The sequence below is a fragment of the Oryctolagus cuniculus genome, chromosome 10, assembly GCF_051225735.1.
Source record: "Oryctolagus cuniculus isolate XC-2025 breed Fujian yellow rabbit chromosome 10, ASM5122573v1, whole genome shotgun sequence".
NCBI lineage: Eukaryota > Metazoa > Chordata > Mammalia > Lagomorpha > Leporidae > Oryctolagus > Oryctolagus cuniculus.
Window position 1 is genome coordinate 48,697,400 of NC_142876.1, and position 27,075 is coordinate 48,724,474.

General features: G+C 37.6%; 2 pseudogenes; both read right to left on the reverse strand.

The window, feature by feature from the left end:
- The window catches only part of LOC103349316 (ubiquitin-conjugating enzyme E2 variant 1 pseudogene), a 103,586-nt pseudogene extending 103,101 nt beyond the window's left edge, over nt 1-485 (reverse strand).
- Nucleotides 486-6,291: 5,806 nt separating this feature from the next.
- LOC108177174 (peptidyl-prolyl cis-trans isomerase A pseudogene) lies at nt 6,292-6,749 on the reverse strand (annotated as a pseudogene).
- Between the last annotated feature and the right edge of the window lie 20,326 nt (nt 6,750-27,075).

Genomic DNA, 27,075 nt, shown 5'->3' on the forward strand with positions numbered 1-27,075 from the left:
TTGCTTTCAAAAGGTAAAAGTAGCATCACCAATTCATTAGGAAAATGAAATGAGAAAAGAGTAGAACTGACCTCAGTTCCTGCTACAGTGAACACTGGTTATTATATTAATAACACACAGCACTTTCTGTTATGTTAATGAAAAACTGTATAAAAGTCCTCTGCTCACCTGGCCCTCAGGAAGTCTCTCCATCATTTACACTTGCATAGAGAACAAGCACAGACACAGAAGTTTCCCTGACTGCTGTCTGTTCTGCTTATTCTTACTGAACTCCTCCCTTGCCACTCCCTTTCCCAAATTTTACATATTCTCCACTATCTCAGAATACATGTTAATGTAAATTCTCACCTTGGAGTTTCTTCATTGATTCTTCTCTTCAACAACTCATTTTGAAGCAAATATCTCCACACTCCTAACGCTGTTTTCACAATACTGAAGACAAAAGCAATGAAGAATGGAACTATTTCAAATCTTCTTGGTTGCATGGAGTCTGACTTCACTAAGAATTATTGGAAGGGACCCTATACCTTTTCCAGGATACTCTGGTATTGAAGATATCACTTGCAGCTATATTTGATCTTGGGAAAGGTATAATTCATATGTGAGTCACAGATTCTACATATGGAATATGAAGCTATCCATATATACCTTTGAAACACATAAAAATGTCAATTACCCTCTGTTTCTCTTACTGGGAAAAGATTTGTTTATATCTTAAAACATGCTACCCTAATTATCAACCAGAAGTTCCACATCTAAAAGTTTTTGTTATGAAAGGCGATCAATATGGCACCTATGATGCTTACATCCCACGTTGGAGTACCTGGTTTCAACTCCTGGTTTCAGCTCCAGACTCCAGTTTTCTGTCAATGTAGACCCCAGGGGAGAAGCAGGCTACCATCCACATGGGAACTCTAGATTGTGTTCCTGGCTCCTGGCTCCTGGCTCCTGGCTCCTGGCTCTAGCCCTGGCCCAACCCCAGCCATTGTAGGCATTGGTGGAATGAACTGGAGAGTTATAGCTTTCTCACTCTCTCTCTTTCTGTCCCTATATGTCTCTCACCAAAATAAGTAACACTGAAGTGAATAAATACATATAATACTAATTAATCTAAAATTAATTATCTTGGTCACAATTTATGACTGTTTATATATTCTTGTTCTATTTAATAATGTTATCTATTTTGGGACATCAAGGACTACATTATATTTTTTGAGTCTTTATGCTATGCTTGTGATAAACACAGTAAGTTATTAAATTTCTGTGAATTTCATAGCACCAGAACTGGAACCATATTTTATTCAAGTCTTTGATGAAAATATTCAGAAAATTATCAAAATATATAATCAAAGAGATTTTAAATACAAAAAAAATTCAGTGCTTTTATGTGTGCATTCTGCCATAAATTGTCGCTCCCCCACTCGCGGAGGAACGACACCGGACCCTGCCTGTTCTCTTTGCCCGGCCCTTCCCGGGTTAGCTGCCCTCCCCCACTCGCGGAGGAACGATGCCGTCCCGGGTTTGCTGCCACTTCCCCCGACCTCTGCGGAGGAGCGGCACACCGCTGGCCGGCTCTCTCAGGGGTTGCTCAGATGTTCCTCAGATGTTCCTGGTGCATGTTGTCTCTCTCCTCCTTTATAGTCCTCTTCCACTAATCCCAACTCTCCTGGCGTTCTTTCCTCATGCGCTGAGCATGCTGCTCTCCTCCAATCAGGAGCAGGATCAGCTCCTGCAGCTTGTCAGTCGAATTGGTGAGGCAGCTGTGTGGAAGTTGTTTACTCTCTCTCAGCGCCATATGGTGGGAGATCAGATGCATACAATTAGTCTGAGTTCCGGTAATTTAGTCTCGGTTGCTCCCCACAATAAATTTCCACCTTCATAGTAAAAATTGAGTTGTTATAGTAACTTAAAGAAGATTCAAAATTGAAGTTAACTTTATCTTGGATGAAAATACTATGTACAATAATTAAAATATACTATTATTTTAATATATATTCTAAAATAGCTCTATACAACCTAAATAACTAAAACTGATCATTATTTATTTTTTTATTTGAAAAGCAGAGGTACATCAAGAGAGTACAGAGAGAGAGAGAGAGAGAGAGAGAAGGACCTTTCATCCACTGTTCACTCCCCAAATGGCTGCAAAGATCAAGATTGTGCCAGGTAAAAGCTAGGAGCCAGAAGCTTCTTCCAGGTCTCCCATGTGGGTGGCAGGAGTCAATGGACATAGGTCATCTTTGGCTGCTTTCTCAGGCACATTAGCAAGGAGCTGCATCAGAAGTGGAGCAGCTGGTACAGGAACTGGCACCCACTGCAGGAGATGGCTTAACCTGCTGTGCCAAAGGGAGAGCACTCCAAAATAATCTTTCATTTATCATTGTTCACTATAACAAATTTCACTTTAAATTATGAATTAAAATAACCACTTTCCATTGTACCAATTTATGATTTTAATTCTTACATGAAGAAAATTCATTATTATTTGATTAAAAACATTGGAAGGTGATAATTTAAGAACAATGATAATCATAGTGTGAGCTCTTTAGATGCTGGCATCACATTATAGTTATTTATATACAACCCCTGAGAATTATCAATGTTTATATTAAGAAACAGAGCCATTGGAAAAATACGACAGTTGCAAATTCCTCTTCCAAAAAAAGTCATTATTATGTGTTATAAAATGAAGATGCATTTCACAAAACTATTGCAAAGTAATTCTTGCTCAGAGTGCATTTGACATTTAATTATAACTAAATGGTACCATCTGAGAGAAGAGAGAAGTTACAAGAACCAAAACAAACTTCTTATTTTGCGGATTAGGCCCAAATAGTCTGCCCCAAGTCCCCTAACAACTGAGTAACTTGAAAGTGGAGACTCTCCAGTGGCTTCAGCCTTCATTATCTGCATGGTATTCAGATGCATCATTCAATTTATAGCCCCTTGTACTTAAACTTTCTGCCTGTAGGTATAGCTGTTCAACTTTGGAAATATTTGCTATCAAACAGGTTCCTCATGCTTCAGTTTTACATTTGCATGGCTATTAAAAAGTAACATATTTGTCATTCAGCATTCTTCATTGGTAGAACTCATAATACTGCCATTTAAATACACACTCTGTAGTAGTCAAAATATTTATTATAGAAAAGCCACTTTCTACTCCACTTTGTTATTATATTCATACATATATGAGGTTTTCTCCTAGGGCAAAAGAATTAGCAATTCTGATTGAGAGAACACAATTTAAAGACCATTTAAAATGATTTAACATTTTTTAATGTTCAGTTTAAATATGAAGGGAGAAAAACTCATTCCCCAAAACTAGTATTTTAATTAGGGCAAATTGAGAATTTCGTTCTGGCTATTAGGAAAGAAGTTCCTCTAAATTGGCAATAATATTTTAAAATTTTTTGTTCACAAAATAAAGTCTGACAAAGGGTGATAAGCTAGAAAATGGGCTAAATTCATGAAAATGGCCTCTCTGTGTGTGTAAAAACATGTGTGTGTGCTTATGTGTATGTTTATGTATGCATCTGTCCATTATTTTTCTCAGTGTCTTTCTTAGAGCTACTTCATCAGTTGTTGTGAGTTGATCATGTATACAAAGTATGCATGAAATCATGTCCTTTAGTCCTGCACCAAAACAAAGTCAGTCAGTGACTTTCAACAGTATTCTATGGACTGGCAGGTTGCCATCTGGAAAAACTGACAGCTCCCTTAGGCCCACGGCACAGCATGGCTGCAGATAACATTAGTAGTTGAAGGAGATGGAAATAAAAAACACAAGTTACTTGACACAAATGAAATGGCACAGCCAGTTAGCTTTTAAAGTGGAGAGGGAAAAAAAAAGATCAGAAATCACTAGTCTTTCAAACAATTAAATTCAATATTTTTTTCTCAAAATGACATTAAGAACTTTAGAAAGAGTGAAATAATAGGGCCAGCATTGTGGCACAATGAGTTAAGCTAACATTTGCTACAACAGCCTACCATATCAGAGAGTCTCTTCAAGTTTGGACTATTTTGCTTTCAATCCAGTTTCCTGCCCATGCTCTTGAAAAGGTAGCAAAAGATGGTCCAAGTACTTGGGTGCTCTGCCACCAATGTGAGAGACCAGGGTGGAGTTTCTGGTCCAAACTGGGACATGCTTGGCTGCTGCAGCCATTTGGGGAGCGAACCAGCAGGTGGAAGATTCGCTAAATCTCTCTCTGACACTGTTGCTCTCATTCATTCTCTCCCCCTTTCAAATACATTTATTTTAAAAACTTAAAATGATAAAAGAGTGAAATTATTTTTGTTTGAACTACTTAAAGGAGCATACTGAACATACTCAGTAATTTCTTAATGATGACTCATTTAAACTGATTAGCATAGATGTAGTGCAATATCATAAGAACTATGAGTAGGGATGGGCGTTTGACATTGGCTAATATGTTATTTGGGATGCCCATATCTCATATTGAAGTTCCTGGGTTCAAGTCTCAGCTCTGTTAACTTTCTGTTAGCATGTATCCTGGGAGCAGCAGGCAATGGCTCAAGTAATTAGGTCCCTGCCACTTGCATGGGAGACCCAGATTGAATTCCTATTTCCAAGCTTTGGCATGGCCCAGGTTGGGGCTTTTACAGAGTGAAGCAATTGATGAGAGCTCTTTATTGCCTCTCTTATTTTCAAGTAAATAAATAAATATGCTTTTAAAGAAATCTTTTTTCCTTACAAAAAGAACTGTGGTTATATTATTTTTTCAATTCCATTGTTAAGGTATATAATAAGAATATGAATTCTGATTGCTTCATTGATTTTATACATAGTGTTTTATTTTTTGCACTTTCAAACAAGTATAATTTTTATGAACTGTTTTTCTTTAAACATAGAATATAATATTTAAATACCCCTCCTAAATATTTTACAGTAATTTGTCTGTATTTGGAACATGAGATAATCAATTTTCTTAAAACAAAGAAAAGTTCTATAAAAACACAATTAAAAGTTCTAGAAAGTACACAATGTAAACCTTGTAGTACTTCCTAACTAATAAATTTCATTATAAATTTGCTTATTTCCTGGACATGCAAAGTCATTCTCATGAATAATTTTTGTTTATTTAGTTAAAATTAATCAAACCAACAATCCCTCTTTGATTAAATTAAATGCTTGCTACAAATGAGATGGAAATAATGTAATGCATGAGTAATGTATTATAACAAAATGTAGAGTATAGACATTATATCTGGGTACCACTGTTAAAAAAACCATGCTGCTCTTTTTTTAGTGCTTTAACATTTGCAGGCCATTTTATAATCTATTGAGTAGTTGTGGTGTTTTAAAAGCTTAAAACTAATTATATTAGTTTTTTCCATGATCTTATGGAATTAATAGTATTTTGTTTAATTTACAGAATAAAAAAAAAAAGCATTGTTCAAGTTACTCTTCTAAATTATTTAAGGAATAGGTAGAAACCAGAATCTAAGACAAGAATTTGCACTCCAAGTTTCAGTTCTGTCTGGTAGCTTTACCTTGCCACTATGCTGTACTTATTCTGCATACATCTTACCAAGGTTCAAAACATTATTGGTATCATATGATTTTCTAGCTATGGACGTGCAAACAGTAAATGACAAAAAGCTAGAATTTCAAACTAAATCTGCACTTTGAGTGTCTGAGTCTTCTGCTTTTTAGTTGAGTTGTCTGGAGATAGTTGAAGCTAGTCTGGTGATGGTGGTGGGAAAGGAATAGAGTAATAAGTAAAGATATGAGCTCACTGAGTATGCAGAATTAGCAGTATTTGTCAACACACTGGATATGTTTCATAAGGAGAAAGATTTGGTTATTATTTGCCACAACTGTTAAGCTGAGATCAAAGAAATAAGTTGTTCAATAAAACCTAATAGGAGCTCATCCTGGGTGAGATGAGAAAGAATCATAGTTCCATAAAATAAATGTTACTGCTATTCTTGCCCCATCCCTTTCTCCCACCATACAGAGCTCTGTTGCTAGATTTCCTGCAAAGTCAATAATACTTATTATAATAAGCATTGATAAGGAAATCAGCATCTTTAAATTCACATTTTAGTTCTTCTGCTAATTAGTTTTGTGATCTTTGTCAAGTTCATTTGGCTAACTAGTTGATTTTCTTATTGAAACAATGAGGAAAGAGCAATAGATCTTTCCTTGGATGTTAAATTTGTGGGTATTTTACTCTGGAAACACTGGAAACTGTTATTATGGGAAAGAGAGGTGCTCTCCTGAGTTACAGGAGGAATGATCCGGTGGTTAAGATGAAACAGAATTCAGATGCAGTAGAGTTGTCTGCATCTGACAAAGGTAAGCTTCTTTCTGGTCTTGCCATTAGTGAACCAAAGGCCTCCACCGCTTCCACAACACTCTTGCCCTCTTTCACTCTACCAAAAATCAAATGCTGGCCATCCAACCATTCAGTCTTGGCAGTGCAAATGAAAAACTGGGAACCATTTGTGTTGGGCCCAATACTTGCCATGGAAAAGATGCTAGGACCTGAGTTCTATAGGATGAATTCTCATCATCAAATTTCTCTCCATAGGTAGACTTATCACTACTGTGGCACATAAACCCTGGAATAATCCTGTAAAACAAAGAACCCTTGTAATAAAATTCTCTCTCTCCAGTACTCAGACCACAGAGGTTTTCTGCTGTGTTGGAAACAGTTTGCGAAGAGTTCAAAGGAGGTAGAGCCCAAAAGCCTGCCATGGATGCCAATGTTGCAAAACATGGTGGGTTGACCATAACAGATGAATGAAAAGTAAAAAAAAAAAAAAAAAAAAAAAAAAAAAACTGACAAAAATCTAAGGCACAGAAAAGAGGATCCTACAAAAAAGTCTGAACATTGAAAGTAAGAGTTCAATTTAAAAATGCCTATGTTACATAATATTTCCCAAAGACAGCCATGAAGATATTTAAATCTAGAAAGAGTGGAAATCACTATATACTAGTATGTGACTAATAGCTTTGCTCTATTCATCGCCTGTTCAGTCAGTGGTTCTCTACCTGCCTTGTAAACACTTAACATCTTCAGTTCAGGGCAATGTTTTTAAAGGGAAATTGAGGGCCCAGTGTTGTGAAGCAGCAGATTAAGCAGCTTTCTGCAACACCAGCATTTCATGTGAACACCAGTTTGAGTCCCAGCTGCTCACTTCCAATCCAGCTCCCTGCTATCGTGCCTTGGAAGGCAGTGGAAGCACTTGGGTGTAAATCTATGGGAAACCCGATGGAGTTTGGGGCTCCTGGCTTTAGCCTGGCCCAGCCCAAACTATAGTGCCATTTGGGGAATAAGTCAGTCAGTGAACACATGTTTTCCCTCTGTGTTTCCTTCTCTCCCAGTACATTTCAAATAAATAAAATAAATGTTTTTAAAAAGTGAGCAGGCTATAGACCATGCTTTAGAATGAATGTCTGTGCCCCCCCAACATTCAAATATTGAAACCCTAATCACTGTGGTATTTGGATTTAGGGCCTCTTGGATGTGATAGGATTGAGATGAGATCATGCAAGTAGGGCCCCATGATGGGATTATTGCCCATAAAAAGAGATTAGGGGATCCGGGTAGTCTGTCTCTATCATGTGAATGTAAAACAAGAAGGCAGCCAACTGTTACCCAGGAGGAGGGCCCTCACCTGACCGTGCTGGCACCCTAATTCGCACCTTCAGAACTACAGGAAATAAATGTTTATTGTTTAAGCTATCTAGTCTATGATATTCTGTTAAAGAAGCCTGAAGTGACTAAGAAAGATCAAAATGTCATTTTAACTGTACTATAATTTTTAAACTTTAGGTCAGATTTTTAAATAGTATCTATACTTTTCTATAACTCTGAATCAAGGATGAAAATCACCACTTTTTTTATGTTTAAAGATGTGAATTACAAGTCCCCTCAATCTTTTACAGTGAAATGCTTGAACAGAGAGTTTTGTAATCACTAAGATCACAGTTATATTTCATTCTTGGCTTCAGAAATTAATAACTATTTAAGCTATCTGTATGTTAGCTTTGTCATCTGAAATCTGTTCTGAGCTAAAGTCAAATTGTCCATACTATTGCCCAAATATTTCTTTATAACTCCCCTCAACATGAGCATGCCTATCTTACAGTGCCCAGATATCATTATCTCCCAAAACAGTTCTTGTAGCACTGAATTAATCTGAAAAATTTAGGGAAAAAGGAAACGAATGATCCAAAATATTTTCTCTTGCTCTCAGACATATATTTTATAAAATCAGTTATTGCTGTATTTCAATGTGACATGTATAGCATCCTCAACTATGCAAATGCTAAAATAATCTTAAAACAACTATTTTAAATAAAATTAGTCAAGGGAACATGCTTCAAATGTGTATATATGTATATATATATATATATATAAATGTCTACATTTAAAAATATATGTATACTTAAAAAGGCATTTCAAAAGATTTGTGTAAAACTAGCATTAAAAGGTAAGTTTAAGGGCCAATTTCAGCTTCAGTCTAACCCAACAAATGCAGACATTTGGAGAACAAACTCATTTATAGGAGAACTCTCTCTCTGTGTATCTATCTTTCTCCTTATCTTTCAAATGAAAATGTAAGTAGAAGTTTGAACAAATTTTAAAAGATCTATGGAAAGAATAGATAGTATTCCTTACATAAAGCTTACTATTCATTGTAGCTAGCATAAAAGTAAAATCAAAGAATCCTCTGATTTTTCTGAAGAACTTTCAGAAAAATTCTAACTTCTTTTTTATGAAGTATTAATTTTTTGGAATTCATATATATATGCACATTTTATATGTATAAAATATAAATATGCACTCATGTATGTGTGCATATATATATATATATATATATACATGTACTTATTTGTGTGGAAAAGAACAGAATGCCTGCTATATATGTAAATGACCATGATATACCTTCCTTTCTGCTCTTACTTCTTGGTTATTACTTTCATGAATGAAGAAGGAGCAAGGAGCAATCCATTTGAGAGCTACAAATTCTTTTCTAAAGCACCTACGTGTACAAGCAGCAGCATCCTCCAAGATGATGTTTCACACTCAGAATTGAATTATAGCTTTCTTCTCTCTTTTCTAAAGATTTATTTATGTATTTGAAAGAGTTAGAGAGAAAGTGGGAAAGACAGAGACAGAGAGAGAGACACAGACAGAGATTTTCCATCAGCTGGTTCACTCTCCAAATAGCCACAAGGGCCAGAGCTGAGTCAGGCTGAAGTCAATAGCTTCATCAGGGTCTCCCATGTGGATGGAAGGGCTTCAGCCATCATCCACTGTTTTTCTCAGAAGGCCATCAGCAGGGAGCTGTATCTGAAGTGGAGAAGTCTGGACATAAACCAGCACCCATATGGGATGCCTTGTTGCAGGCAACAACTTTTTTTTTTTTTTTTTTTTTTTTTTTTTTGACAGGTAGAGTTGCACACAGTGAGAGAGAGAGATAGAGAGAAAGGTCTTCCTTCCACTGGTTCACACACCAAATGGATGCTACAGCCGGAGCTATGCGGATCCAAATCCAGGAGCCAGGTGCTTCTTTCTGGTCTCCCATGTGGGTGCAGGAGCCATCCTCCCCTACCCTCCGGGACCACAGCAGAGAGCTGGACTGGAAGAGGAGCAACTGGGACTAGAACCTGGCGCCAATATGGGATACCTGCGCCGCAGGCTGAGGATTAACCAAGTGAGACATAGCGCTGGCACCGCAGGTGACAATTTAACCTCCTATGCCACAACACCATCCCTGAATCGTAGTTTTCTAATGTATATGCTTCAATAACTTTGTCAGGTACAGCTCTGAGCAAGATTTCTGATAGAAAAATGTCTCATAAACTCATGTTTAATGTTAGTATTCAGTTTTGCTCAATGTTTTACTCCATTTTTTTAAATTTTTTTTAAATTTTTTGAGAGGCAGAGGAATAGAGAGAAAGGCAGGCAGGCAGATGGAATCCATATATGCTGTTTCAATTCTCAAATGACCAAATAGCTGGGGCTAAGCCAGGCCTGTGCCAGGCCTATTGCTGTGAACTCAATCCAGGACCCTGACATAGATATCAGGGTCCCAGCTACCTGAGCTATCATCACCCGATGCTTTCTAGAGTTCATGTTACACGCAAACTGGAATTGAGATCAGAGCTGGAACACAAAACTGGACACTCTGATATGGGATGCAAGCATCCCAGCTGGCATCTCAGCTGCTATGACAAATGCCTGCCCCACTGCTGCAACTTTGTTCAACAAAAGAGGAACATTCCTAGAACCAAATAACGTTATGCAATTTGTCATATGCTAAGATAAATAAGTATATTCAGAAAAACTGGAACTCCAGTGTTTTTCATTTTGGAGAATTCCTCCACTATTAAGTCATGTGTCCCATTGTAAGGAATGTTTCCACATATGATCTGTATTATTTGTATGTCCTATCTATAATCTATTGAAATATTAATGCTGTTTAAGGATTAATGAAGTATGATCCCTCTCACACTCTAACCCAGTAGTGTGCAGTTTTTGCTGCGTATCAAAGTTTCCTAGGGAACACTTAAAATCCCAAGGCAGACAGAAGCCATGCCCCATACAAACCACATCATAATAGGTGGGGCCTATTTTTAAATCACCCTTAGTAATTTCCAAGACAGAGAAGCATTAGCTAATATGACTTCACTCTGCTCACTTCCTATTCCCAACACTGCCTTCACTAAGCAATTACTTCCATTTCCTGCCTTGATCAAGAAGAAAGAAGCAATAAGTCAATTGACAGGTAGTAGAGGTAAAAGTGCTTGGAAAGGTATTATCTTTGCTAAAATCAGCTGTAGATTATAGTGACTGACTTAGCTACTGATACAGCTACTGATACAGATAAACTGGATTTTTTTTTCACATTTTGTAGAGCACCAAAGGTAACTATTAAAGAAAAATTCAAAAATTAATGCTCTATAATTTTTGTTTATTGATAATTCACATAATATGTATAGCGTACACATGTATGTGTATTCTGTATGAAGTTTGTACACTAAGTCTTTTTATTGTGGGCTCATCCCAGGAGGCCCACACGCTGTTGGCATGTGTGGGATGACCATGCTCTTTGGCAAGAAGCACTGAAGACAAGTTTCTGTGAACATGTCTGCCTTATTAACGACCATACTCACCTTTTAATGGGCAGGCAGAAGGGGTGTAACTAATTCAGGGTAACACTAATTCTATAGGATAGAACCCATATTGGCGCCACTATGCTTCTCCAATCAGCTTGAAGATCACGTAGCTAGGATAGCTTTCCAGGTGGTCCTAATGAGCCTGGGCCACACGTGGAAGCTGTACCTGATTGACAGTTACAGGGCCCTTTAACAGGGCCCTGGGGTGGGAAAAAGTATCTGGGGCTCCCTCTGCCTGATGGCAGTCAGGTTGTAGGGTCCCTCCCTTCCCAGGAGGCGCGGTGTGCCATTCCCTCTCAACCTCCTGCATGGGCAGGGCAGGCAGACTCCCCACCAGGTACAGTATCACCCACATCTTATCTAAATTTATATTTTAGTTTTATCTAAAATACTAGAAATTCTGAAAAGCAGCCTCTGGGCTGATTAGTTGTTGAGCATCACTGTTTTTTTTTTTTAAGATTTATTTATTTATTTGACTGTTGAGGAACAGCTTACTATTTTATTCCTTTTAGTATTTTCTATGTAATACCATTGGTTGAACTCCTTAACTAACACAGAATTATTCTTAGGTGTTTAAATCCAACTTAAAATTGATCCCTGTTAAAAAATAAGAGTGGGGATAAGAGAGGGAGGAGATATACAGTTCGGCACAAGCTCCCTCAGACTTGCCCCTAAGGGTAAAGTTAAAAACTTGCCATGGGAATCCAAACCCCATTAAGTTGGCAGGTACCAATGCCACCTTACTAGTTAAAGTGATCAGTTTAAGTTCATAACTGATCATAATGACAGGGTTAAGTGTCAAAGGAATCACAGAAATAAAACCAAGTGTCTGATAATAATAATTGCTAGAATTAAAAAGGAGAAAATGATGCAACATGGGAAGCGTGATACACTGCAGACTTATAGAACGACAAATGCCCTAAACAGAACCCTGGCCTCAGAATCAAGCCCTTAAGGCATTCTCATCTGGTTAAAAAGCCTATGAGAGTATCTCAGGCAAGGAAAGCCAAGACACTGTGGCAAAAAAAAAAAAAAAACCTAAATGAAAGATCTCTGTAAGATCTCGGTGGAAAGAAGGGGCCATCAAAGAAGGAGGTACCTTCCTCTGAAGGGAGGAGAGAACTTGCACTTTGATTATGGCCCTGTCTAAATAAGGTCAGAGTTTGTGAACTCAAGAGGCTTCCATAGCCTTGACAACTCATGACAAGAGCCTCGGGTGATTACTGACGTCATAAATAAGAGTGTCAATTGTTAAATCAACATCAGGAGTCACTTTGCACTTGCTCCCCATGTAGGACCTCTGTCCTTAATGTGTTGTACTATAAGAATTAACGGTAAAACTAATCTTCCAGCAGTACTTTATACTTTGTGTGTCTGTGTGAGTGCAAACTGTTGAAATCTTTACTTAGTATAGAGTTGATCTTGTATATATAAAGATAATTAAAAATGAATCTTAATGAAGAATGGGATGGGAGAGGGAGTAGGAGATGGGATGATGGTTTGCAGGTGGGAGGATGGTTATGGGGTGAAGAACTGTTCTAATCCCAAAGCTACACTTTTGAAATGTATATTTATTAACTACAAGTTAATTCTATTAAAAAAAGAAGCAGAATTAGAGAGAGGTAGAAGCAGAGAGAGAGAGAGAGAGATCTTGCATCTGCTGGTTCACTCCCCAAATGTCCGCAATGGCGGGAGCTGGGCTGATCCAAAGCCAGGAGCCAGGAACCAGGAGCTTCTTCCAGGTCTCCCATGCGGGTGCAGGCTGCTTTCCCAGGCCATAGCAGAGAGCTGGATCAGAAGTAGAGCAGCTAGAACTCAAACAGGCCCCATATGGGATGCCAGCACTGCAGGCAGGCTTTACCAGCTATGCCACAGTGCTGGCCTGAGCATCACTTTCAACCTTAGCTTCTTAACCTCAGAGTTACTCAGTACAGAAACAAATTTTAAGAGTCACATCAAAGTTTGGGAGGAAAGTGTTAGTTAAAAATAAATAAATAAATAAATAAATAAGGGAGTAACTTGAAACATGTAATGAGAAAAGAGATCAAAAGCTTGATATAGGTGCCCTTGCTGTGGCACAGTGTGTTAATGCCCTGGCCTGAAGCACCAGCATCCCACATGGGCTCCAGTTTGAGTCCTGGCTGCTCCTCTTCCGATCCTGCTCTCTACTGTGGTCTGGGAAAGCAGTAGAAGATGGCCCAAGTCCTTGGGCTCCTGCACCGGCATGGGAGACCAGGAAGAAGCTCCTGGCTTCGGATTGGTGCAGCTCCAGCCATTGCGGCCATCTGGGAAGTGAACCATCAGATGGAAGACCTCTCTCTCTCTGCCTCTGCTCTCTCTGTGTAGCTCTGACTTTCAAATAAATAAATAAATCTTTTTTAAAAAGCTAGATATAAGTTTCTTTGTGTAAATTATCATTCCCACCTCTGTCCTCAGATGACAGTTTTCTAAGAAAATGGACCAGGTTAGTGGTGTGGTGCAGCAGTTTAAGCTAAAGTCTGTGGGACTGGCATTCCATATGGGTGCTGATTTGAATCCCCACTGTTCCACTTCCAGTCCACCTCCGTGCTAATATGCCTGGAAAAAGAGCTGAGGATGGCTCAAATCCTTGGGCAACTGCACCCATATGGAAGACACGGAAGAAGCTCCTGGCTCCACAGCCTTTTGGGGAGTGAACCCATGGATGGAAGATCTCTCTCTCTCTCTCTCTCTCTCTCCTTTTAAAATATATAATATCTTTTAGGAAAAAATGAAAGAGAAAGAAGAAAAAAAGAGAGAGACAGGAAGGAAGGAAGGAAGGAAGGAAGGAAGGAAGGAAGGAAGGAAGGAAGGAAGGAAGGAAGGAAAGAAGGAAGAAAGGAAGGAAGGAAGGAAGGAAGGAAGGAAGGAAGGAAGGAGACATTTTGGGCTAGCACATTTGTTTTGTTTTTGTGTAAAATTGAGTCTCAAGTAAGATCTTAGAGAGCCTCTTCTCTAGTCTGTATTCAAGCTTATGTGGCGGCTTCTGGTCTCCTTACCTCAAGCCCTTTTCATTGCTTCATTTTTGGTCTTTGATTGACAGTGGTCATCACTTGTCTATAAGAAGTATCCCCACATGTCTGTAACACAAACTACAAAGAGAAGTGGAAGTGACTCACAAGACATTTGTCCAAACTTGCTCCCTGTGTGCTCTTATTTCTCTGTAGCCGTGTAGTGAAAATACTGCTGCCTAGAATAGGAATTCTGTGCTTGAATATAATCAGATTCCCCTTTCCATTAGAAGAGAATAAGCTTAACCTTCTCAATATTTTTTGAATGTGTTACTATTATTAAATGTTTACTTTAATAGAATGTATGAGTCATGAGGGAGAAGAAAGAGAGGAAAATAACTCAAATGGTTAAGCTGCATTTTTGTTTAGCACAAACAACAAAAACAGGAACCATTCACAAAAGATAGATTTCCGTTTGCCATTTGGCAATTGATTATGAAATCTTGTCCTTTTAACATAGTTTCTAGCTTCAATCTATTTCAGCTCAACAGATGCGCAGTGTACTAAAAGCTTAAGTATTAATAATAATTCTATTTTGAAAAAAGAAAAACATGCCCTGGGAATGCTTCCAGTATAGCAACGCATAAACCACTTCTTGGTGCAATGGAAAACTGAAGACGATTTAACTGCAGTGAAATGTAAAGACAAGTACTATTAAATGAATTGTTGACAAGAATCAGTGAATTTAAACATTCTAAGCTTCTGGATTCTCAAGGAAATACTGAACATGTAGCATTGTGGTACATTATTTTTCACAAGACCCAAATCCCTCATTTAACAGAATAGAGAAATCTTTCTCCATAAAAGTTTAATATACTTTATAAGTTAGCTGCCAGACAACTGCAGGATTGTGATAAGGAAGCCTGGGTTCTTTCTGTAAGCACATCACTTATTAATTTCCTACCAAGGAAAGCAAAGTGTGTCTTTCCTTACTTATTACATGATGATCCAAGACCAAATACTACCTTCCTTACTGACAAATCAATAGGCAATTAGTTGAGAGTGGGATCACCAAATGAAGGGGCTACTTAGTGTCTTGACAATTTAATCAGAGAGAAAACCCCAGCTTTTTACCAATATTTTCTTGTCAGTCCCTCACTAAAAAGCAGCATTTGCAGTCTGATTAAATTTTGGGTGTTGAGGTATATGGGTTTTGGAGAATTAAATTTAGAATTAACTCATGACCTACCAAAATGGGCCTTACTCTCTTTTGCTTTAGGGAAAGAAAAGTATACTATATTAAAACAAAAAAACAAACAAACAAACTAAAAGCATAAGTGTAGAATATGGGAGTAGTTCTGGCTGTCAGTCAATTGTTGAGTAAGTCTCTGGTCATATGCTCAGTTTACATTATCTAATATTTTGTGAAAAACAAGGAGAAAGATTGGAGGGTAGTTAATCTTGATGGAACAGATTCTAGTTCTGAAGGAAAATTCATCATAATTGAAGAGAATGTGGACCAAGGAGTAGTCATGGTTATAGCAGCTGAAAATTGTCTTTAAATTGACTTCATAGGGCTCATGCAGAAAAAGCTGAAGCAGAACATTGTTTGAAGTACAAAACTGAATTTATTCCTACTCTCATAAACTTACTCCCCTCAGCAATATACTTATACAAAATATTAGTTAAGGTTGCACATAAAGTGAACATACATTAGACGAGGAGATTTGATGCCAGAAATAGATAGGCATAACTCCATTACATCGCAAGAGGAGGGGTTTCATAGGCATATGGGGCTCTGAAATACATCAGAATTTGAGGAAATAACTTCTACTCCCAACATCCTCTCTTTTGCCAGGAGAGATGGCAAATAGTAAAAGTTCTTCAAAATATTCATACAAATTGGAATTAAAACATGAGCTCAAATATGCAAAATAATTTAAATTACACATAATGTCTTCCATGAACTTTTTGAAGTTCCCTCATGTAGCTGTCCTGAGAAGGGTTAAAATTATCCCAGCCCAAGCTATATAGCTCAAGCAGAAAAACCCATTTAACATTTGCAACACATCTTTAAAAAACGGTGGCAAAATGCACTGGTAATGTTTGATCTAAAATAATTATTTGTGGGGCCAGCGCCATGGCTCACTTGGTTAATCCTCCACCTGCAGCGCTGGCATCCCCTGTAGGACCGGGTTCTAGTCCTGGTTGCTTCTCTTCCAGTACAGCTCTCTTCTGTGGCCCCGGAAGGCAGTGGAGGATGGCCCAAGTGCTTGGGCCCCTGTACCCACATGGGAGACCAGGAGAAGCACCTGGCTTCTGGCTTTAGACGGGCGTAGCTCCGGCCGTAGCAGCCATTTGGAGGGTGATCCAACATAAGGATGACCTTTCTCTGTCTCTCCCTGTCTCTCACTGTGTAACTCTACCTGTCAAATTAAAAAAAAAAAAAAATTTGCAATGATGTGAAATCCTAATGGTCTCTCTTCTGTTCAAGACCGGAAATATAATAGAGAAGAAAGACTCTTCCCTGTTTCATGAAACTATTGTCTCTGTGCATATGATTCTAAAGGATCAAATCTGGGGTACCTGTCCTATGAAAGTCTGTTCCCAACAGTTGCAAACTAGTAGAGAAAAGAGGTCCACATTTTGGTTATTTCTAAAAATGTCATCACTGTCCTGAGGAGCTTTCTTGTCTGGACACTATCCCCTAACTTAACCAGCAGTCTCAATGGGCACACATGGTACCATTTCAGCTACAATGACATGTCCTCTGCACTCAATACTTGATGAGTCTGAACTTCTTCACTCTCAAGTAGGCTACAGCAGGAACTGTCACCCAGGCAGTGAAACTGTTTTTGAGCAACTATCACAGAGGCCCATTATTCATCTAGTGACAGAGACTTGTGATGAATGTTTCTGAAATGACATTTCAGATGACAGGGGATGAAAATCCCCAAGTCAGAGACTGTAGTTCTTGGGTCTCCAGAGCAGCATTGATGTCAGTTAAACTGGATATGTGCAAAGACATTGCAACATGGGCAGCCCACAAATCAATTTATTATCACAGGCCATGAAACTCACTTGTGGCAAAATCAATACAGAATTTCAGACTCCCTGATAAAGAATCCAAGAGAATCTTACTTATTCTTTTACTTTGTAAATGTTACCTTTAAGTTCAATGGAAAAATGTGGGTGTCAGACTTTTTAAAATTTATGCAGCAAAAATAATAACCTAACATTAGATGAGAAATCCATGATGTTTCCTGTGCATAGGAGCATCAACAAATCAAACTCATACTTTAATAGAGAAATAAAGATAGGTATTAATGACAAATACAATAAACGTGATTGATTGAAAATAACATGGACCCAAAATGGAAAGTTTCTTTAAAGTAATATTTACATAAAAATGAAAATGTTGTGCTACTGTTTTATACCCATAAATTTCAAATATTTTAACCACTGCAAAATAGTTATAAAGCCCAAGAAAAACATATGATGGCAAGCACCAATTTCTGAGAGGAAGCTGGCATTATAATAATTAGTTTAAATAATAATAAAACTAGCAATAACTATTATGGGTCAACACTTATTTTGCCTGACACAGTGCTAAATGTATATAAATATATACAATGCATTTTTATATAATGTACTGTGTATAAAAATCTTTACCATATATATAAATCTTCATAATAACCAATGAGGTAGATACTGTTAATATCATCATTTTCAGAAGTAATTATGTAACAGATTTAAGTAACAGCACAAAAATGCAAAGTTAATAAGTAGTTGAGCTAAAACAGGAACCAAGGCAATCTAACACCAGAGCATGTGTTTATAGACAGTATGGAATACTCAGGAAATTTGAGCCCTCCCAAGTCAACTATAAGATTTTGTGTCTGAGCTCAAGAATTTTCCAGACATTGCCTAGAAAATGGCCAGACTCTCTTCTGATGGCACCTGATACCACTTTCAAAAACGCTGCTGTAGCCGTAATCATACTATATGTTAGCTTTGGAGCTTCCTGAAATTGCTCAAATGGCAATGAAGTTCACAAGAGTGTTATTTAAAACAAAACATTTGTTTCTAGGACAAACACTATCACCAATTTAGCAAATTCCAGAGACAGAGATATTCCAAACAATTAGCATATAAGCCTTACTAATGTATATTTTGCAAGAAGTATATCCCAGTGGACATTAGCTAAAACAAAAAGAACATATCAATTTGCCTTCTTTTTTAACCTTGACAATCACACACAAACACACACACACACACACACACACACACTCCAGAGGCTAAATTCTAGGTTGATTTGGCAGTGCTACACAAATTCCATTCCTCAAATTAATTTAATATTGATTTACTATTATGTTACTGCCTCTTTCACTTTGAGGCTTATGATGTAATTGCACTAGTTTGCTAAATTAAAAGCAGTTTTCACAGAGGCAGTGTTAGGAAACAGATGGATTCCTGTTATCAGAAAGCACTTGAATTTATTCTGGCACTCTGTAGAATGAATGGAGAACCAACATGGAAGTTGGAAAACCAAATCAACACACCTTCATGAGACCTCAACCTAGACTGTGGTCAGCAAATTACCACAGAGCCAGAGAGCATATTGTCTTTGCCATCCTAACAAGTGTACTAGAAGTATCAGAATAGTAGTATATCAAGAACTAACTGCACATATCACTATATTCAAAAGTCTAGCTGTATGCTTAATAATATTGCTCAAAATTTCGTATAAATTCAAGCATTGTACATTAGTCTATTACCAAACAAATAATGTTTTAAATACAGCTTCCTAGTCATAAATGAAGATTTAAAAAAAAAGGATGCTAAGCTGAAATCAATTTCTGTATCATGTTTATAACTGCAAAGTTGAATCTGAGTTTAACTCAAACTCCTAAAGTCAAGAACATATTTACTCTGAGAAAAGCTTTGGGAAGGGGCCAGTGCTGTGGCATAGTGGGCAAAGCCTCTGCCTGCAGCGCTAGCAAACCATATGGGCACCAGTTCATGTCCTGGTTGCTCCTCTTTTGACCCAGCTCTCTGCTATGGCCTGGGAAAGTAGTTGAAGATGGCCTAAGTCCTTGGGACCCCACACTCACATGGGAGACCCGGAATAAGCTACAGGTTCCTGGCTTCTGTTCTGCGGAGCTCCGGCCATTGCAGCAATTTGGGGAGTTAACCAGTGGATGGAAAACCTTTCTCTTTATCTCTCCTTCTCTCTGTCTGTAAATCTACCTGTGAAATAAATAAGAAAATATTTTTAAAAAGTTATAGTATTATAAAACTGTATAAACTTGTTGCCATTTATGTTCCCAACTATTTAAGGCAAGAACTAGTAATGTGCTTATTTTATTTTGATTTGTTTTAGGTAAAAGGGCAAAGTACACACATAGGGTAAATTCACTAGGATACGGTTTCTTTCAATATGGGCATGAGCAACAAGATTATGAAAAACAAAGTAAAATATCTTTCATTGTGAAGGGATCTCAATTTATTATTAAAAGTCTAAATCAGACACATATTATAATATATATTCAATCTACAGTACCCACTTTTATATCATATATTATAGAAATAACTGGGCAAAAGAAAATTACCATCACCTCATCCACTATTTTTTTTAAGATTTATTTATTTATTTACTTGAAAGTCAGAGTTACACAAAGAGAGAAGGAGAGGCAGAGAGAGAGTCTTCCATCCTCTGGTTCACTCCCCATTTGGCTGCAATGGTCGGAGCTGTGCCGATCTGAAGCCAAGAGACAGGAGCTTCTTCCGGGTCTCCCACACAGGGGCAGGGGCCCAAGGACATGGGCCATCTTCTACTGCTTTCCCAAGCCATAGCAGAGAGCTGGACTGGAAGTGGAGCAGCCAGGACTCAAACCGGAGCCCATATGGGATGCCGGCACTTTAGGGCAGCTTTACCTGATATGCAACTGTGCCGACCCCCACCTCATCCACTATTAACTGTAAGCACATACACATTGATGTTTATTTGCTTTGCTTTCTCCTCAGGTCCAGCATTCTTGACACCTCATCCCCAGATGACCCCTGGTAAGGCAGCATGATCAGGTATGCAGGCCTCCTCCTATCTTCTACCCAGTTTGGTTTTCATTTTCTTCAGGGAAAACCTGCTTTAGCTTTTCCCAGAAAGGAAACTCACTTCTTTTGCCCACAGTTGTGGATTATTATTAAAAATTAAACCTGATCCAATGACATATTAACATAATTTCAGTGTCCCTATTGCTATGTTCAAAATCAAATTCATCAGCAGGATCTGGGAAGAGAAATTGGGGAGACTGTATAGGTTAAGGATCCTTGAAATTCTACGTGACCTCAAAATCTGACTACCAGAACCCAACATTTCAATCAAATTACTGACATAAAAATTTACTCCAAAATGATGTACATAACATATTCTTTCATAAGCAGGACCTATCCAGAGAAATGCATATGAATTTCTTTAACACATATTTAAGATAAGTCAAAAAACTGTGTGTGAAAATTAGATTGAGATTTTAGCTAATTACTAGCAAAATTAGATTCAAGTATACATGATGTGATAACCAAAAACAACAAAAAATAAAGCATTATTCCATCATTTGGTTCATGTGTTTATTTATTTGTTTCATAAAACAAATGGTGCTTAAATACTTATTACATATAGAAAGCTTACTTAGCACTGGGTATACAGTAGGAAATATTAGAGAGATACTCCTCCTGCCTTCCTGGACTTTGTAGTTTATCAACAAAGGCAAACAATTAAATAGGTTATTGCAATATTATGTGGTAAGATAAGCAGCTCATGGGTTATGGATGCTCCAGGCTCTAGAAACTTGAGTCAGGCTGGAGAGTTATCTTAGGAAGGGAAGGGGGAACAATGATCTGTGAAGTAGAAGCAGCCACTTATAGACCCAGAAGCTAGGGGGAGTTGGGCAATCAAGAAACTGAAAGTAAAACACAACTGAATTATGGAGTGTGACCATGAAAGCAGAAAGAACCATAGAGAGAAGAGACCTGGAAAGAATTCGTAAGCAGAGTTCAAAAGTGCTACCTTTATCTGAGGAGTAACAGGAACCTTGTCAAAACTGTTTAAATACAAGTATAAAGCTGTGGGATAACATGATTACCATGTTTTATAAAAGCCATTTTATAAAAGCTTTATGAAGCTGGGATTAGTGTTGTTACACTCAATTAGGAAAAAGATGCCTTGATTACAATCCAAGTATAGCGGAGAAACAAAGGTGAGATCCAATCCCTAAAATAAGAAAAAAAAAAGTAATTTCTTTCATTGCCTCTGGAGACTTTTCTGTGTCCCAGATTTTGGATGGGAAAAGGAAATTTAAAGCACAAAACAAAAGCAAAACTAACTTATTCCAGACACAGTCCTGGGGTCCAGATTTTCTTAAGGGTATGCAAGCAAAAATCCTAAAATAATTTATTTTTAAACAGGACCCAGGCTAGTAAAAACCATGGATTACCCATAAAAACAAAATAAAAGGAAAAAGAAGCAAATTGACTCTGTAATTTAAAAATACTGTAATAACTGAAAGTTACATACATTTTTTAAATGGAAAGTACACAATAAAAATAAATAGAGGCTGCATGCATAGTAATCTGTTGGTTTAGGTTTCCAGAAAGTTTACATGAGAAAAATTCTGAAAAAGATGACAAAATATGTAGATTTAAAGTGACCAAAGAGATCATGAAGAAATGTTTTCAAAGGGGTAAGGTTAGAAACAAGATGGGAGAAAGAACCAAAATGAATTTGTAGAAATGAAAAATATATCATTGCAATGACACAGTCATGAAAATGGAACTGAGAAAATTACTCATTATGTAGCACAGAAAAAAACAAGAGGGAAAGTATGAAAGATCAGGCAAAAAACAGAAATTAGAGTGAAGAATTGCCACATGGATTCAATATATGGTCCAGGGAGAATTTAAAAAAAAAAAAATACGTATGTCAAAGCAACAGAAGAATGAATGAGAAAATTACTGGGAATTTTCCAGAAATGTCAAAAGTCAGAAATATTGGAAAACTACAAATCCCAACAGAGTAATACATGAACATATAGTCAAATCCAAGCACATTTTAGGGAAACTACAAAGGAAATCTAAAGAACAACAAAATAAAAACACATATTATCTCCAAAGTAACAATTGCATTGAGAAGAGTCATCCCTAAAGCAACAGATGGAGACAACTGAATACTTTTGACCCTCCATATCTACAAGTTCTCCATATGTGGATTCAATTAAGTCAACTTTGGACTGATAATCATTGAAATAAATTTCAAAATTTCCAAAGACGCAAAACTTTAATTTGTGAAGCAACCAAGCAATTTATTGAATGCATGTAAAGAGAACTGAATTGTGGGTGGGCAGTGAATTAGATATTATAAATAATCTAGCAATTTTTAAAATTGTATAAAAGAATGTGTGTATAGCATTTGCAAATACTGTGTTATTTTATTTTGAGGACTTAAGTATTCATGGATCCTAATATCATCAACATCTGGAAGAAGACATTCTTCTAGAAAGAATACCTTCTAGATACTGAGGGACAACTCTGTGGTGTTCATTGTGTTTCAGCTGTCATTGTAGAATCCAGAGCTCTATACATTGCCATAAAAACTGAATACAAAATGTATTTTTGTGCCATAAAAAATAAACAAGTTTGCTTGCATTTTTCACTCATATAAATTCATTAACACAGCAACTAAATTTAAATCTGACAAAAGGAAATTAAACACAGTATGACAAGTTCTTACACAAGAAACAAAGGTGAGACTATTATGAAAAGTGGATGAATAAAATTTACAACTGGAAAGCATTAAAAACGTGGATCTAATATGCCAGATGAGAATACCATGCAAAATGAGAGTTTAATCAGAGTTAAAATGCTGAAAGGGCCATGTGTTCTTCACAAGATTGGCTGAAATGGCAAGCTCAGGTTTAACCCAGTTATGTAGATTAGAAAAATATAACCACTATAGGATGGAAATACATTATATAAGGGTAGCCTTCCAATAAGTAGAAAGGCATAGAGAAAACAAATAAACATTAATCAAGGTAAATACAAGGAAGGGATAAGAAGTAGCAAAGAAAGTTCTCCATAAACAAAATAAATAATATAGAAGAATTAATTGAGAATATATCAGTAATCATGAAAAATGAATTCAATGCATGACTTAAATGAATTCAATGCATGACTTCAAATATAATAATTATGGGGCAGGCATTTGGCACATGGTTAATTCACCACTTGCGACACCCACATTCCATATCCATGTCCCAGAGTTCAAGTCCTGGCTCTGCATTCAATTCATCAGCAGCAGGTGATAGCTCAAGTACTTGGATCACTACCACCCCAGTGGAATATCCAGATTCAGTTCCAGGTCCCTGGCTTCGGCCTGGCCTAGCCCTGATTGTTCTGGTCTCTCTCTTGCTCTCTCTTTCTGGCTCGGTCTCCCTCACTTTTCCCCCAACTTCTCTCTCTGCCTTTTGAATTAATTAATTAATTAAAGAACTCTCTACTGTCCAAGTGAAAACAATTTTTAACAAGGCAGAAATGATCAGACTGGATTTTTTCGATGACCAGTTTATAAGTGGCTCATTCAGACTTAATAGCACACATTTTTTAATAAGATTTATTTATGTGAAAGTCAGAGTTACAGAGAGAGAGAGAGAGAACGTCCATCTGCTGGTTCATTCCTCAGATGGCCACAACACACAGGGCTGGGCCAGGCCTGAGCCAGGAGCTTCATGCAGGCTCCCATGTGGAGCTCTTGGACCATCTTCCTTCAGTTGCTTTCCCCAGGCTATTAGCAGGGAGCTGGATTGGAAGTGGAGCATCTGGGACCAATATGGAACCAGTGCCCATATAGGATGCTGGCGTTACAGGCAGATACCTGCTACGCCACAATGCCAGTGGGTGACAGACAGCACCCCCATGGCTTTTCAGTTTCTTTTCTGCAGACCCCAAACCCCTGTCCATTGAGAAACTTCTCATCCTTCTGCAGTCTTCCTCAACCTCCCTTAAGCTGTTAATTTTCCTCAACCAGCTCACCCTCAGAGGCCTGTGCAAACTAGCTCAGCCCTGCCTAATACCCACCCACTCTCAACCCCAGCTGCCTTAACTATATAAACCCTGGTCTGTAAGAGAACAGGGTTCTCTATTGTGCATTCTCTACCAACGCAGGTAGGGTCGCTGAATAAACCTGTTCTGGCTGGAGTCTGTGGTCTGCCTCCTCCTTGTGTTGCTCTTCTAACCTTATAACTGGCCCCCATCACAATGTTGAAAGCATAGAGTGAAAATCAGACATACACTAACAAAACAAAACAAAAACAAGTATAGGAATAGTAATGAAAACAAAATAGACCTTCATTGAAAAGAAAAGGTCAAAGAGAAAGTATATCTGGTATAACCAAAGAAACCAAGCCTACAAATATAAAATTTCTGAACCTGGAGGCTGAAAATGTGGCCCACCAAAACAAACAGAATGAAGGAAGGTGGAAATGTGCTCACAATCCTAATTGTGAGTCTTCATCTTATACAAATTGTCATACAGGTATACAAAATGTGCATGAAATTGTTCAGATTAGCTAGGTTTATTTATTTCCACAAACATAGAAATGGATAAGTAAATGAAGAAATATTTGTAAAATGCAAACTTAGCTTTTGCTAAAAAGGATAAATGAACACACCAATCTAAATGTCAGTATGATTCAGTTTCAATCAAAATGTTGAAGAAAAATGAGTTCATTGTGCTATCTCCATAACTTTGGATGACACAATATGCATGGATACATATGGAGATGAGGGAGGGAAAAGAAGAATACAGAAGAGCTTCTGAATAGTTGCTATGTCTAAAGAAAGTGTAATCCATATTGAGGGCACTGACAAACCACAACATTCTCACTGAACCTTTTCATTGAATCTCAATTAGAACAGAAGGCATCAATTACCTTCATGTTCAGAAAACCTTACAGTATCAAGGAACTAAAGTTAAAATAAAAAATATTTTCTAAACCCTTGCCTTTCCTAGGACTAATCTCAAATTAACCAATGATTAAAAACTAGCCTATGTAATGAAATGCCTTAGGATTTACATTATTGCCTCAGAGGTTCTGGAGGTGTTTGGGAGGTGTCAAACTGATAACATCTTAATTCTGCTGAGAACAATTCCACTTGCTTTGAAAGCACATCACAAAGATTGAAAATCTAATTTTAAAACATTAATTTAAAGCAAAGTTAAAAGCAGTAAATGTGTTTGGTTTCAGCATCCTGGCAAAAGATGAGAAATCAAAGATGGTCTCTTGTTTTCAGGTAGGCAGCTTGCCCCTAACAGGTCCTCACTCTTCAACCTTCTCAGCTCAGCACAATCCTCAGGCTACCATCAACTTAGGGCTCCCTGGCCAAATAAGGAGTAAAGTAACCTGAACCCAACCCTAAGAGATAAAATGCTCTTTTCACTGCCTCTCCAAATAAAGCCTAAGTGCTCATGATTCACTAGAATTCATAGACATGTAAAATGTTCCAGTGTTTTAAAATCTGTCCCAATTAAAAAAGAAATTTTATGTGGCAGTGTAGTTCTGCTTACCTTGGCTCTGCAGAAGACTCAACTCGCAAGGGTCTCAATTAGGCACGTCAGGAACCAGGGATTCCTCATTTAATTACTTCAAGGTGGTGCTTTAGAGGTAAATTTTCGTAATAGACTTTACATTATAGGACAGGAGGCTAGAAAATATTGATAGTGGTAGTAATGGAGGATAAACCGAAAATATGAATCTAAAGGGGTGGGATTGTGATACCTTAACAAAGGGCACAGGAATAGGGGTCACAAGGAATTAATGAGCACAGAATATAGTAGAGCCTGAGCCATTATGAGTGCAATATGGGGGTTTTCCTAGAACCACAGTATTCTAGGCAGAGCATTCAGTTCCTGGAATGGGTGATGTCTCAGTCCACATTTTAAAGATCTTGTCCTATCAGAAAGTCACTCAAGATCATCCTGCCTTATTATTCTGAAGGGAAAAGGAAATTCATGTGATTAATAAAAATTCCCTACAGAAAATTAATGACATAGTGAACAAAACTAGTTCAAACCAATACAGTCACAATGATTTTATTTCAAATTATTAATAGGATATGATTTTCCTTACATTTAACATACTAAGTACATGTTATACACAAATGGATTTGTTGATAAATCAGGAATATATTTAATTACCTCTCATTACTGGTGAAGTGCCCATGTAAAAATAACAAAGTGTGACATGAAGGATAGTTCTTTCCAAAAAAAAGTCCCATCTTCAGGAAAATAAGAACTACTGTAAGTTTCACCTTTGTCAAGTACTGGATTTAAACAACTATAATTAGAAGAAGTAAATCAGCTGTCTTAGTCTGCTTGGGCTCCTGTAACCTTAGACTTATAAACAACATAAATGTGTTTCTCACATCTCTGGAGCCTAGGAGGTCCAAGATCAAGGCTCCTGCAGATTTGGTTTCCAGTGAAGTCCTGCTTCCAGGTGTGTAGTTAGAACTATACACTTCCTCCTTTTTATCACTAATCATTAATGTGCTATATTTTTCCCTAATCAAAATAATACCTGAAGGACATTTGGTTATGTTTAACTATAATATGCATCTAAACTGGCTGCTTACAATCCTCAATCTCTTTATGAACCTCTCCTTTTCTCTCTTGTCCCCACCACACAACCCTGTTCCACATCAGCCCAGGTGTGGGGAGCAACTCGGACTAGACTAAGTTACTGGAATTAAGACTTATTCTATGCATCTGCTCTCCCACAATATGGCGCTGAGAAGGGAGAAACAGCTTCTACGCAGCTGCCTCCAGTTCAACCAATAAACTGTAGGACCTACTCCTGATTGGAGGAGAGCAGCGTACTTGGCGTGTGGGTAGCAGAG